The sequence below is a fragment of the Talpa occidentalis genome, unplaced genomic scaffold, assembly GCF_014898055.3.
Source record: "Talpa occidentalis isolate TD23 unplaced genomic scaffold, MPIMG_talOcc4v2.1 talOcc4.3, whole genome shotgun sequence".
NCBI lineage: Eukaryota > Metazoa > Chordata > Mammalia > Eulipotyphla > Talpidae > Talpa > Talpa occidentalis.
The window spans coordinates 106,480,482-106,495,681 of record NW_023603184.1 but is presented as its reverse complement, the minus strand read 5'-3'; the positions used below and the strand labels follow the sequence as shown (position 1 = coordinate 106,495,681).

At 39.8% G+C, this 15,200-nt stretch overlaps 1 long non-coding RNA gene across 4 annotated transcripts in view; it reads left to right on the top strand.

The window, feature by feature from the left end:
- The window catches only part of LOC119255962 (uncharacterized), a 75,736-nt gene extending 61,147 nt beyond the window's left edge, over positions 1-14,589 (top strand). For all 4 annotated transcript variants that reach the window (XR_008553590.1, XR_008553589.1, XR_008553587.1 and 1 more), the window contains 2 exons: positions 3,928-4,059; positions 14,419-14,589. This is a non-coding gene — a long non-coding RNA (uncharacterized LOC119255962). The remainder of the gene's footprint in view (positions 1-3,927; positions 4,060-14,418) is intronic.
- The last annotated feature ends 611 nt before the right edge of the window (positions 14,590-15,200 follow it).

The window sequence follows — 15,200 nt, the reverse complement described above, 5'->3', positions numbered from 1 at the left end:
ATGTCCACTTTCACCACTGCTTTTCAATATAATACTGGAAGTCCTAGCCAGAGCAATAAGGCAAGAGAAAGACATCCAAGGAATCCAAATAGGAAAAGAAGAAGTCAAACTATCACTATTTGCAGATGATATCATAATATACATAGAGAACCTCAAAAACTCCACAGATAAACTAATTCAACTCATCAATCAGTTCAGTAAAGTGGCAGGATACAAAATCAACACGCAAAAGTCAGTAGCCTTCCTATACACAAACAATAAATCTGAAGAAGAAGAAATAAAAAAAACCATCCCTTTTATTATCAAAACAAAAAAAAATCAAATACTTGGGAATAAATCTAACAAAAGAGGTAAAGGACCTATACAAAGAAAACCATAAAACACTGTTAAAAGAAATAGAAGAAGACACAAAGAAATGGAAAGACATCCCCTGCTCATGGGTTGGAAGAATAAACATTATTAAAATGGCCATCCTACCAAAAGCAATATACTGATTCAATGCTATTCCAATCAAAATTTCAATATCATTCTTCAAAGAAATAGAACAATTATTGATGAAATTCATATGGAATCACCAAAAACCCCTAATAGCCAAAGCTCTCCTGAAAAAAAAAAGAAGGGAATGGAGGCATCACACTCCCAGATTTCAAACTATACTACAAAGCCATAATCATCAAAACTGCATGGTATTGGAACAAGAACAGACACACAGACCAATGGAATCAAATAGAAAATCCAGAAATAAACCCACAGATTTATGGTCAACTAATCTTTGACAAAGGAGCAAAGAATATGCATTGGCGCAAAGAAAGTTTGTTCAATAAATGGTGCTGGGAAAACTGGGTCACTACATGCAAAAGAATGAAGCTTGACTAACTACCTCACACCATACACAAAAACCAACTCAAAATGGATTAAAGAACTAGACATAAGACCTGAAACCATAAAATACATAGAAGGAAATATAGGCTAAACACTCCATGATATGCACATCAAAGACATCTTTACAGACACATCACCCAAAGCAGTGATAGTGAAGGCAAAGATAAACAGCTGGGACTACATCAAATTAAAGAGCTTCTGCACAACAAAGGAGACAATAACAAAAACAAAGAGAAACCCCACCAACTGGGAGAACATTTTTGCACACAACACTAATGATAAAGGACTGATCACAAAAATCTACAAAGAGCCGAGGAGACTCAACAACAAAGAAAATAATCCAGTTAAAAAATGGGCACAAGAGCTAAAAAGAAACTTCTCTGAAGAGGAAATGCAAATGGCCAACAGGCATATGAAAAAATGTTCAACATCACTTGTAATCAGGAAAATGCAAATCAAAACTACCATGAGATACCATCTTACACCAGTGAGAATGGCACATATTAAAAAAACTAGCAACAACAAATGTTGGCGAGGTTGTGGAGAAAAAGGAACTCTCCTGCACTGTTGGTGGGAGGGCAAACTGGCCCAACCACTATGGAGAACTGTGTGGAGATTTCTTAACCTACTAAACATAGAGCTTCCATATGATCCAGCAATTCCACTCCTAGGTATTTACCCAAAGGACACAGAAACAGCAATTCCAAAGAGCACCTGCACCCCTATGTTTATAGCAGCACTATTTACAATAGCTAAGCTTTGGAAACAACCCGAATACCCAAAAATAGATGACTGGATCAAGAAGATGTGGTACATATACACCATGGAATATTACTCAGCATTCAAAAAAGATAAACACATGCAATTTGCAGCAACATGGATGATGCTGGAAGGGATCGTGCTCAGCGAAATAAGCCAGAATGAAAAAGAAAAATACTGGATGGTCTCACTCATAGGAGGAATCTAGAAAACTTAAATAAGGGACCAGGAAAAAGAATAACTATAAGAAAGTAAAAATCAAAATCAACAAACAACTATGAACCAGAGACACTCTATGGGGGTTGGGATTAGGGAGGGGAGGGATTGGGGTCAAAATAAGGGGGTCGCAATTGTATGGGGAATATAAAAATAAAATTTATAATAAAAGAACAAGAAAAAAAAAGAAATTTCATCTGAAATGAGTTAGCGATACTTGTGGCTTTGTCTCATTTGCTTGTGCACTCCATAAAAGAATTTTGAGATTCTTTTTGAGTTGATATCTAAAATTTTATCAAAGTTAAATTGTTGCAGAGTGCATATACTAGATGATGTATTGAATATCATAGCCATGATTAAAATATATTTTCATCAAAACTTCAGGTCTGCAGATTCAGCTCATTAAATTTATCGAGTGTCCATCATACAAATTAATTGGCAAAGCCAATCCTTCTTGTTAATCCATTCTGCCAAGTTGGTCTTACTTTCTCTCAGGAAAAAAAATCTTATTTCAATTTTTAATTCAAATAAATGTGTTAATACGCAACCCTTTGGGACCTTCTTGCTCTGAATTCTGAGAAATAGAGGAAGGAAAGAAGAGAATGGAGGAAGGTAAAAGAAAGAAAAAGCCTTGTCTGGAGTTTTTCATCTCCCTTCAAGATTTCTTTCCCAAGTTCTGCTTTTCTCTCAAGGGGCTCTCCTCAGGAAGAAGCGTGGTGCTTTCCAGGAGAAAGTATCTCGCTAGGACTATGGTGGGCGAAGGACATGCTTTTTTTTGCTAAGTAGGAAAAAGACTATTGTGGAAAAACAGTCCTTGTGTCATGATCCGAAGCAGATTAATTTCAAAGAAGAGTATATTCGGAAGTTGAAGACTCGGTAGTTGACTCCCCAAAGGTATTCCTGTCTATTTTCCCCTTGGAAAGCCTTCATGCTCCAGGGCAAACACCTGGATCTCGGTTTAAGGAGTCCTGAGCTAGTTCAGCTCCATCACATTTACTGCAGTTTGCCCAAGTTCATCTTGATAATTAGTGCTGGAGACTAGAACAATCTGTTGGTCCTGAACTCTTCCTGCCATAACACATGCCACTGCCTCCCGGTGGCCACGGGCCGTTGGAATGGGGTGGGTGGGGTGCAGCACTCTCATCGCTTGGAATCACCCAAGTTCATTTGGATGCTGCTGCTGATTTATCTTTGTAAACTCTACATTCTCAATCAGCCAATTTTTTGTTTCACAAAACATGGAATATTCTGGGTGTTTCCCCCCTCTTTTTTTCTGAAAAGACAAACTCTAGAAAATTTGTTCTGTGGTCCTGCAGGGAAGGAGGGAAACACAGCTTCTCATTTCCATGCAGTCCTAGCCATTGAGCAGCAGCGTGGAGCAAACGCCTCTTTTGGAACCCAGGAGTCGTTTATGTCTGGCATGCTCAGAGGGAGAGAAAAGATGAGCAAACAGACTTCTCCAGGTCTCGCTTCCACACCCCACCCCACTGGAGTGAGAAGGGAGAGCTACATCAGTAAACTAGTTGGACCAATTGCATTTCCCCCGCAGGCACAAATTTGCATGGAAATTGCTGCTCTGTGCAGGCAGCCCTCCTCTAAACATTTCACCCAAAGAATTATACCCAACAGGGGAGATTGCCCTCTGGGCTGTATCTCTGTTGGATCAGGAAAGTGAATTCCTTGATGAGAAAGAACTTGCCTTGAGTCTTCAGATTCAGAAATTACCAGCATGACATTCAGCAAAATTTATCTGTCTCTTGAGTTTCCGTGTAATTGTTGTGAGTGCTGGGTTAGGAGTTATGGGGATGGGAGGTGGGTTAGGATGTTTGCTCTTGTCTTTATGATCAGAGGAAGTGTTACCGTTTCTCTCCGAATGTTCCCATATGGCATGCACAGGTGCTGACTGTACTCCAGGGTTGGAGGAGGAGCAAAGTGGGAGTGGGGTGGAGAAGTGCAGGCAAAATCACGCGAGACTGCTCGCCTCCTCCCTCAGGTGGCTCACCCATCCTGGGTGGACCTCCCTTTTACTTCATGGCCCCAAGTCTTTCCTTTCTCCTGCCTCAATTTCAGGATGACATCTGATCTCTGGTAGATGCCCCTCAGGATGGACTGAGTCTGCTGGAGCTTTTCCTAGGGCACAGTCTCCTGCATCTCCATGGTGGAATGAAAAGGTTGGCCTGAGATTTCAGCCACTGTGAACAGGTGGGTTCATTTTTATTTTTATTTTTTTTATTTTTTTATTTGTTTGTTTGTTAGTTCGTTTTGTTTATACATGCACTGGGTACAGTCAGAAGCGCGGGAGGGTGAGAGAATTCACCAGAGCGGGGAGCAGAGCAGGCAGAGAGACCGAAGTACACTGCTGAGGGGAGCAGCGGGCGGCAGGAGAGGTCTGCGCGCCATGTGGGACCCTCCTCCGGTGGCCGGGGAGCAGCCAGGGATCGAACCGGCGCCGCAGAGGTCGCCGGCAGCTTTGCAACCCAGCGCTCAACCGCTGCGCCACCGGGGAGGCCCAGGTGGGTTCATTTTTAGTTTGTGTTGTATGTTGTGGTAAATCTCAGTATGTAGATCATGTCTACTCTCTCTAGACTCAAGATTGGCCTTGTTTATTGACATCTTAGTCTTGTGACTAAGAAATTGAGAAGACTCTAGGAAAAGTGGCATGAAAATGCTTTTGTATTAGTGGAGAGTTGGTTATGGAGCTGCTGGATAAATATTCAGAATTCCCTCAGAGAGATTCCAGTCACAGGTGTAGTTCCTCAAACAGGAGATCATAAGGGGGTGGCAAGCACCACTGCCTGCTCACTCTGAGGAGAGAGGGCTCTAGCCTTAGCAGTTTCATGTTTGTGATGTGGAGCTGGGGGCATTTGGGAAGTGGAGTGGCTGGGCAGGAGAAGCTAATAGAACACTTCCAGAATTCAAAGAGAAAACATAGCATATGTATGAGGCAGTATCAAATAGGGCTGGAAAAATAAATTCAAGCATGAACCTTTGAAATATTAATTTTTCAAAAGTACCCCCAGGGACAGGGAGTATTAGATGACTTTTAACGCAAAGTTTAAAAGTTTTACTCATTTTGATTTTTCATAAATTGTTTTGTTTGATTGGGAAGGCTGGTATTTTTATATAATCATTATAATGGAATTTTGATAGGAGGTTGGCCTTGGAGAAAGGAATGAGGGTTTAGATTGAGGGAATTAGGATGACGTGAGCCAGAAGAAAGCAGAGAAACATCAAAAGGAAGAGGCAGAGGATGCAGTGAGAGCAAAATCTTGAACACACTAATGAAAGGAAAGAAGCTGATTTAGCTTTTGGGCATCAGGCAGGGCTTCAAATAGATATATGGAAACCACAGATAGATGGAGGTCCATACTCAAGGGAACACAGAGTCTAAAAATATACCCAAATCATCGGTAACATTTTTATTATTTATTTTTTAAAAAGATTTATTTTTTATTTATATAATAACTGGGGTATAAGCCAGAGGCGCGGGAGGGTGAGAGGATTCAACAGAGACAGAGTAGGGAGCAAAACAGGCAGATTGACCGAAAGCACTGCTGAGGGGAGCAGTGGACACTACAGGAGAGGTCTGCTGCGCCATATGGGCATTTCCCTAGCCAGCCAGGAATTGAACCCACTCTGCATAGACTGCAGACAGCTTTACAGCGCTGTGCTCAACCAGCTGAGCCACCGGGGAGGCCTATTTTTTATTTTTTAAAGATTTATTTATTTATGCATACAAGAACTGGGGTACAGGCCAGAGGCGTGGGGGGTGAGAGGATTCATCAGAGACAGAATGGGGAGCAAAACAGGTGGATCTACTGAAATACACTGCTGAGGGGAGCACCAGGTGAGACAGACGAGATCTGCTGCACCATGTAAGTCAGCTCCCTGGCTTGAGATTGAACTTGTGCTGCAATGGCTGTGGATAGCTTCATAGTGCTGTAACTTAACACCTTGTGCCACCAGGGAGGTACTCGTCAGTAACATTTTAAAACTGAGAGCCTTTACATGAAAAATCTGGGTTTCTGACTTCTTTCAAAACCAGAGGGGCTGCACCACTGACCTTAATTCTCCCTGGTAATAACTGGGGAAAGCTGAGAGAGGCTGGCTCCTTCAGTAGGATGGGAGCCCTGCAGCTTGCAGATACATTCCTGATTTCTGCACTCTTGTCACCTCGCTCACTCACATTACTTGCTCTGCCTATGTGACACTTAGTTTGCAAGCTCGGGACCCAGCCTTTCTTGCCCTGGGTGTGGGAAGCTGGCCCATTGTCTAGATTCCTGAGGGAACAACTGGTCACCTCTCATGTTCCTATTGACTTCTCTTGCCATAGTCCTCAGTGTAAAGGATATTGGCCCTGGCAGCTCCTCTTTGTTCTTATCACCCCCTTCCAGGGCAGGCTAACTTTTCTAGGTGTGGATCTGTAGTATAGAATGGTGGGATGGAAGGCTGAGCCTTAAATGAGGCAGGGTGTGTACCTGGATTGTGTTGCTATAGTACATAAACCAACTTTTTGGAGTCTGCCTCTAGGGAATCTGCCTGAATCAACAGTCATTCTGTTAACTCCCAAGTACCTTCCTCTGCTTAACACTTCTTGCTACCTGCATTACATCGTCTTCATTTTCCTTTCTGGGTTTTAGCCCATCAGATTATCATGCTTCAGGGAAAGCTAACAAAATGCAATGACTATGAAGGAATAAGCAAATGGCATGTAACATGATAGTATAATGTAAATGGTAATGAAATATCATGTGAATGGTGCTTGAATTGCTTAGAGAGGAAAGATTCCCATGGGACAGAAAAGATGTTCTATTGAGCACCAAAGAGATGGAGTTGTAGACATTTAGAAAAAGTCCTTCAGGAGAGAGGTCCCTCTACATCTGCATTGGTCAATGTCTGCTGCTGATGTCTGTGGCTCTTAGTGGGTAAAGAGACCACATTACATTGGATATCAGGAAAGCCTGGAAAATGTGTCAAAACACCAGGGAGGACCACACAGAGGGCGGTCACAGGGTCTGTTGAATGTGTTTCTGATCAGAAATGGGAAATGGTGCTTGAAAGGAGTTTGGCAGCCTTAAACACAAATGCTGAATAAATAACTTCTGTAAGAATTAATGTGATACACTGTTGATGGGAATGTAAATAGGTAAAACTATTATGGAAAGTGATCTGGATTTACCTTAAAAAAAAAAAAAACAACTGAAATTGGAAACACTGTATCATCCAGCAATCAACTCATGACATCTATCTAAAAAACATAAAACCATCAGCTCAAAAAAATTACATGCTGTACAGTGTTTTTTGTAGCTTTATTTTAAGAGCCCACTGATAGGGGATTGGATTAGGAAGATAAGGTATATCCACACATCAGAATCATAAGGAAAGACAAAATGCTGCCATTTACAGCAAAATGGAAGTAGTAAAGTAAATCAGGCTGGCAAAGACAACCATTGGATGTTTACATACCAGCCAATTCAATGAAGCAAAATACTTACAAAAACTAGTGGGCACTAACAAAGAAAGTGAATTTTCTGAAACTAGGAGGGAAGGGGATGGGAGGAAGTTTAAAATTTTTAAAAATTTATTAATAAATCTATAAGAAGAGTAATTGTCCTGAACTTTAAATAGTTCTAGAGGAGCTGCGAAAAGTAAATGTATGAATTACATAGTTTTCCAAGAAAGTTTTGCGTCTAAGAATATACATGTGGGTGAGGTGAAAACTCAGAGCCATGTCTTATTAACTGAACTATTTTCTCTTCATATATATGGTACTATGAAGTCTGTTCTTTGGCATTTTTTAAAATAAACATATTCCTGTACCTTTACATAGTAAGATAATTCCCCCTCCCTCTCCTTGTGGTAGGATATCATAATGTGTTAATAAGCATTGCAGGCACTAAGGTTAACCTGTACAGGATACCTGAATTCAAATCCTGTCTTTGCAACTTAATAGCTGTTAATCTTGGAGATATTGCCCAAACACTCTAATTCTAAAATGAAGATAATACGTAATCCATTGGGCTATTGTATTAAACAATAAATATACCTGTATGGGGTATTGTGTATGGGGATTAAATATATAGATAAACTACTCGATTTAATATAGGGACCTACTTAGTCTCAATAATGGTGACTTTTAAAAAATGGTGATGATTTGTGTTGCTCTTTCTGAAACTGCTTTTGGAAGGCCCCTGATTCTCTGGGTCAAACTAATTATCAGCTTCCTGGTTGCTCTTCCCAAAGTTCTATTGACTGACCTCCGCCCAGCCTCTCCCCCTGCTATCTGGCTTCCTCTGCTGGACTGTACAGACAGATCTAGACTCCTGACAACAGCCCGCAGGCCTCTAAACACTGGGTAGCCTTTTGTTTCCTTTGTCCTTCCTTCGCCCTGGTTCTTGGTGTTACACTGACATAAATGCCCTCATCATGAGGGGTGAGGACACACACCCTCACCGTTGTTCAGTGCTCCCAGCCACCTTCTCCTCAGCCAGCTTCTGCTATCCAGCCATTTCCCCACCCCCGTCCTACCTTGTCTTAGTGAATCTCTGCCAGCCAGGCACCCCATGTCTCTCCTGAGGTGGAGCACTGTTTCCCCAGACTTCCATTTAATGGAGAGTAAGAATTTTGATGCTGCAAAAAGTGACCTCTGAATCTGCCCTCCAGTTTGGAATGAAGATTTACAAGGGGGAACTCAAGAGTTAGATTATCCTTCTCAAAAAGCTGAAGAATTTGCCAGGGGGCACAGGCATATCATCTGTTATTTTGGCCTGATTTGATATTATTTGTTTCTGAAATATTCCTAAAATGTGCATATGTGAATAATAAAAATATAATAAATATAAATATATATATATATATATATATAGCAATTGATTATAGTACACTATTAATATATATTTTCTCCCTATCTAAACATGACAGAGCCAATGAAAGCTACCCGGTCAAACTGAACTGTACCCTCTTAGCTAAGGAGTATTAGCTCTCCTCACTGTAAACACAGTTGACTCCCTACCCTTGGTGGAGTGTATTTTGCAATGCATGTTTACTTTCTGCCATTTAATCTAATGGCTGATATAAGGCCATGAAATTATGGTTCTAGAGTTGCATCAAAAGAACACAAGTAAAATAACACTATTGGTGTTTGTGTTGGAGGAAATGTCAAGGACGTGGCTAGGGAAGAGCAGTCCATTGGGGATGGGTGGGAGGCTTTTGCCAGCTGGAGGCACCTCAAACACTTCCCTGCAACTTGGGTAATTGTCCAAAAAATGGCAAACATGGTAACTGGAAGACGCAAAGCTGTAGGCCAGTCATGGCTTGAAGGGATTTGAAGAGAGAAGGGAGGGTCTGTCTGTGGACGATGACTTTGGTGCTAACTGGAGTTGTTACTCGTTAGTCTTGGGGAGAGTATGCTCTGAGCACCAATTCAGCTCTGTGCTGACAGGACCCCAGGTGCCATTTCTTTTTGGCTCTCTGCACCAGATCCTTGAATATATTCTGATGTGTGAAACCAAAGGGAAGAAATAGAATTTCCATCTAGAATTAGCTACAGTTCTGTAAAAGGGGCCAAAATAAGCAGCTGTCATACATTCGTCAAATCCAGGAGTCTCCCAAGTATTAAACCAATCCCATCAAAGCAGTTTTATTGCTTATGAATGAATGGGTGGAAGTAGATGGGCAACTTTAAAAGGGCTGGCCATGGAGTAGACAACATAGCATGAGGCCCAGGGACTGAGGCTGTTCTCCCAGAGCCAGCAGGATTTACCAAGGAGGTTCCAATTCTGTTGCTCAGGGATCTGCTTTGTCAAATGGAGCTATTTTAAGAGTATACTATTTTCCAAGAACATTAGATCAAATTCTGAACATTTTCATGATTCTAGCAGGTTGTAAAGAACCATTTACTTAAAACCCTGAATATCTATGCCAGGGTTCCCTCAGCTTGGTCTTTGGTAACTGTAGCAGAAGGAATAATATCTGGGTTAACTTCATTATAATTAATTATCTTCTTGTTTCTCTAACTAACAATCTAATTCTTTTAGCATTGATGACAGATTGAAATCTCTTAACTATTTATTGCAAAAATTTTAGTGGGAGTGAAATTAAAAAATAGCTTTTGGGTTTTTTTTTTTTAATGTAAAGCCATGTGAGGCATCAGTTGTGTTTATTTCCTGGAAATAATGAGGAGTTTACATTAATCTACTTATTTTCTTTCACCCAGTCATCACACTTGTGTATATAGTGGCACGGGGTTGTAACTTCATCTGGGGCACAGAGGTGGCTTCTTTAGCTCAGTGTATTGAGCACAGAGGCTTGATTAAGTCTACAGTTCCAAAGAGCCATCCATGCTCTCTTCCCTGGTTTCCTGCCTCTCTGGGAGTATTTGCATCTTCTAGGGATTGGTGATCTGGATAGGAAGAGCAATAAGAAATGAAGCATCACCTATCTTTATAGAGTATGATATTCAATATGTTTTTCCAAAGAATTTTAATGTGGTACAGTTTGGGAGAATGAGTAGAATTCCCCGGTCTGAGGATAATTCTTATAACATATTTGTCCATTATGGAAATGTTTCTTTTATTAGCTGTAAAACTGTTCAAAGAAGCCAAAAGATTAACCTCCCTATGTATATTAACCACAGAAGCATAAGTAATTCAGAACTGAGGATACTAGAAGCTACTTGCTAGCTCCCTGAAGATAACTACAAAGAAGTAAATGAATTTAAATGGAAAAGGACAAGGAACCGGATTTTCTCATTGGAGAAAATGGTCGAGATTGAAATGAGCTACTTCTGAAAACTGTGTTTTTAATTTTAAAGGCCTTTAAAAATAAGAAGAGATTCTTTTTTGCCCTGCAGTGTATTAGATTCCTAAACAAAAGGAATGGCCAAGAGCACATTTTCAATCTGTTCCCAGTGAGGTTCATCTCAGGTGGGGTGGGAGAGAGCCCAGAGAGGGTGGGGAAATGGCAAAACAGGGTTTCTTGTTTGAGGCATGTGCTGCTCTAGAAAAGAGATGCAATTCTCATCTATTTACTTTGTTCCAAAATTTAACATCACTTAAAGAGATGATTGGGAAGCAAATATTAATGGCTGAAAGCATTGAAAAACAATTCACTTTGAGATTTCTTTAGATTTCTTTAGCATTTCTTTAGATATTGTGACTAAAAGAATTCTTATTCAATTTTCATGCATGTGCATTAGAGATTTCATATAGTGTGTGGCTCAGAGGAAGCACACAATAACTATTTTTTTAAAACTTTTTGGAGGCCTCCCCTGGTGGTGCAGTGGTTGAAGGCTGGCCTGCAAAGCTGCCCGCAGCCTCTGCAGCGCCGGCTCGATCCCCGGCCACCAGGCGAGGGTCCCATATGGCACGCAGACCTCTCCTGCTGCGCCCACTGCTCCCCTTGGCAGTGTACTTCGGTCCTTCTGCCCGTTCTATTCCCCACTCTGGCTCTGGTGAATTCTCTCACCCTCCCGTGCTTCTGACTGTACCCAGTGCGTGTATAAATAAATAAATAAATAAATCTAAAAAAAAGGTAAAGTTTCTTTGTAAGAATGAACAACAATATAAAAAACAACTTTTTATTAAAATTTGTTTTTGCGTAGAGGAACTGGGGTGTAGGACAGAGGTTTGGGGCTGGGAGGATTCATCAGCAACAGAGTGGGGAGCAGGGTAGGTGGATCTATTGAAATACACTGCTAAGGGGAGCAGGAGGTGAGACAGGTGAAGTCTGTTGCACTGTATGTGGGTTAGCTCCCTGGCCGGGGATCAAACTCAGGCCATAGTGGTGACAGCACTGAGACTTAATCTTTAGGCCACCAGGGAGGCCACTCATAACTATTTGTTGACTTTAATTTGTTGAAGTAAACTTATTGTGGTAATCATTTCTCAATGCATGAGAAGCATAAGTAATTCAGAACTGAGGATACTAGAAGCTACTTGCTAGCGCCCTGAAGATAACTATCAAATCATTATATTGTATACCAAAAGCTAATACAATGTTGCATGTCAGTTATACCTCAATAAATAAAAAGAAAAATATCTGAATGACTGGGTGCAGAAGAGAACAGATACAGCAAAGAGATCTGTTTTATTACTTGAATGTTATTTGTGAAAAAGCATTGAGTTATTTTGTGTTGAAAAGGGGTCAGCATACTTTTTTTTTTTTTGGAAAGCTCCAGATAATTATTTCAGGTTGTAGGTCAGAATATCAATTTTGCAGCTACTCAACTCTGTCACGGTAGTGTGAACACATTCATAGATAATATGTAAGTGAATGACATGACCATATTCCAATAAAACTTTATTTATAAAAAACAGGCAGCCCTCCAGATTTAGCCTATGGACCATAGTTTGTTGGCCACTGGTGTGGAACACAGTTCTGATCAAACTTCTCAGTTTCAAGATATGTTAAGGTTAATCAAAGAGGGTATTTGGTGTGAAAATCATTACTAACAGTGATTTATTGTTGGTAAGCATTGTGTGAAAGATGGTTCTAGGCTTTTATTTCAGAATAAATAGATAGCAACTGCTGCAAATGTTCATTTCATTTTGCTGTCATTTCAGCAAACTTTTACTTTCTGCTCTGTGACTTCTGTAAGATGCTTCTTATAAATATGTATTTATTCTTCAGTATGAGGTCTGACTTATGAAAATCTTCGTGTTCTATGGATGTAGAATTTTTAATCCATTGAATGAATTCCTTTTCCTTCTTAGCACAGAGATAGTCTCTGTTCTTAGGAAGGAGCCAGCAGTGACAGAATAAGATAAAGTCAGTGTGTTCACACCAGGCAATCCAACATGACCAAAGGCAGGATGTTGAGCACATTTCTGGCAGAAACAAAGATGGTTAATTTGTAAATCAGCAAGGATATTTTGTATACATTTCATGTACTACAATGATACTCACCTTATGGAACCCTGACATTTTTACTTTTATTCTCTATGTCTCTGTCTCTTTCTCTCACACAGAACTTAATAATTACTGTCACTTTTTAATATTTTATTTTAATAATATTTATTAAATAAATATTGTATTTATTGTGGCATCCTAATATTTTTTGACTATGATAACTACATTAATTCAAGACTTCCACATATGAGCCACTTTATGTAAGAATTTTAGAGCATTAATTTTTTTTGAATTAGAGTAGTACAAGGAAACAATCTCTATATGAGGTGAATTTATAACATAAAATTAATGATCTTATTAACCTTGCCTACAAACCTATTAACATGTTAAAAAAAATTCAAGACATTATAGTATTTTAGTATATAATTTTAAAAAGAAATTGATAGCTAACTGGGAAGAAATTTAGTTTATGAAGATTCTTTTTTAAGAAAGTATAAGTAACAAATAGCTAATTATTATTTTTTAAATAATAAATTTTATTTTTATATTCCCCATACAATTGCAACCCCCCATTCTGACCCCAATCCCTCCCCTCCCACCCCCCACCCCCCAAAAAGTGTCTCTGGTTCATAGTCTTTTGTTGATTTTGATTTTCACTTTCTTATAGTTATTCATTTTCCTGATCCCTTATTTAAGTTTTCTAGATTCCTGCTATGAGTGAGACCATCTGGTATTTTTCTTTTTCTCTCTGGCTTATTTCACTGAGCATGATCCCTTCCAGCGCCATCCAGGTTGCTGCAAATTGCATGTGTTTATCTTTTTTGAATGCTGAGTAATATTCCATGGTATATATGTACCACATCTTCTTGATCCAGTCATCTATTTTTGGGCATTTGGGCTGTTTCCAAAGCTTAGCAAATAGCTAATTATTACTAACTTTTGTAATTGTGTCTAGGAAGTATCTGGAAATTTAGCAAATTCATCCTTGGATATTTTTTATGGCCCAAGCAAGCCTTTTTACCTTTTACCTCAGTTTTTTCACTTGTAATATGGGGTATCATTTTTAGAATCACAAATTTAAGATTGGAAGTGATAACAAATTGACTTATCTGAACTTATGCTTTATTTTTATTTCATGCTATTTTACTTTTCCTAGTAATAGTCTCAAAACTCAGAAAAAATGTTTTGTCCACATTCTTAGCGCACGGGAGCTTTGGGGGTGCAGAGCTTCCTTCTCTGTGCCAGTTTGAACTGAGCTTTCCTGAGAACAGGTATTTCTTGGTTCTGAAGGCACATGGCCCAGGCAGGGGCTGCGAGGTTACTTACTCAGTAGGCTTCGCTTTCCCCACGTCCCATTGTCCCTGCTGCTTCTCTAACTCTGCCTCCTCCAGGCAGAAGGGCAGAGGCAGAGGGGAGGTTCTGTCACTGCCAGTATGGGAATGGCACCCTGAATTTCCTCAGCAGTCCTTCTCAATACCCCAGTCACCTCAAAGAAACAAGTCAGTTCTAACTTCCATTTTTAAAAAATCTTTTAATTTATTTATATTTATATATTTGACATAATTGCCTAGTTTCTATTTTATAAAACAAGGGGCATTCTGGGAAACTGACAATTTGGTTTCTACAGTGTGTCTGGCATTGTGCTAATGCTCTTGGTTTTCACAGCTGACCTCCTCACACACATTTTTTTTTCCTTCTCACACACTTTTACAGAATTAGACAAGAGTGCAGAAAAGTATATTCTTCTCTAAGACAATGCAGTTTCCTGGAGAACACCCACCAGGTTTGTGGTGAAGAGACCTAGTCCCAACCTTCATTCTTCTCTGCTGGATCTCTGCTATCTCTAGCCTCGGACTGGCCACATTGCCGCTGGGAGCCTCACTCTTAAGGCGAGGACACTTTTCTTGCAGTTTAAGGTGATCGGGTGATGGGTGGAACAAAAGGGATCCCAGCTTCATTGTTTCTAGTGGTGTGTGACCTGGGGGTAGTTACGGAGCCCCTCAGTGCCTCAGTTTCTTCATCTGTAAGAAGTGGATAATCAAATAATATCTACCTCATAGGGCTGTTGTGAAGAACAACTTACTACATGCTACACACTTAGAGCAGTGCCAGGCACATAGCAAGCATTCAGTAAGTGTTACCTGTTGTTGTTGTTATTATGTGGAATTGCCTTGAAGGGAAGAACTATATTAAGAGAAGGAGTTATTTATTCATATCTAAATTGCATATATTAGGACTGTGTTTAAACACATTTCCACTTGTGTGGGAAATCCATTGATATTTGGTAGAAAGAGCTTGTTACAAATACTGCTGCTTCTCCATTTTTCCCATTGTAGTTTCCCCCTTCTCATTATCTTTTATTTCTTTTTCACTCTCTGAAAAATAAAGTGACCATGTAGAGGGAAAAGATTAAATTCTTTCAACTCCTTTGAAAAAAGAGGCTATAAAACTACAATATAATAATGAAACAATAAAAATAATATGTCATCAAATCT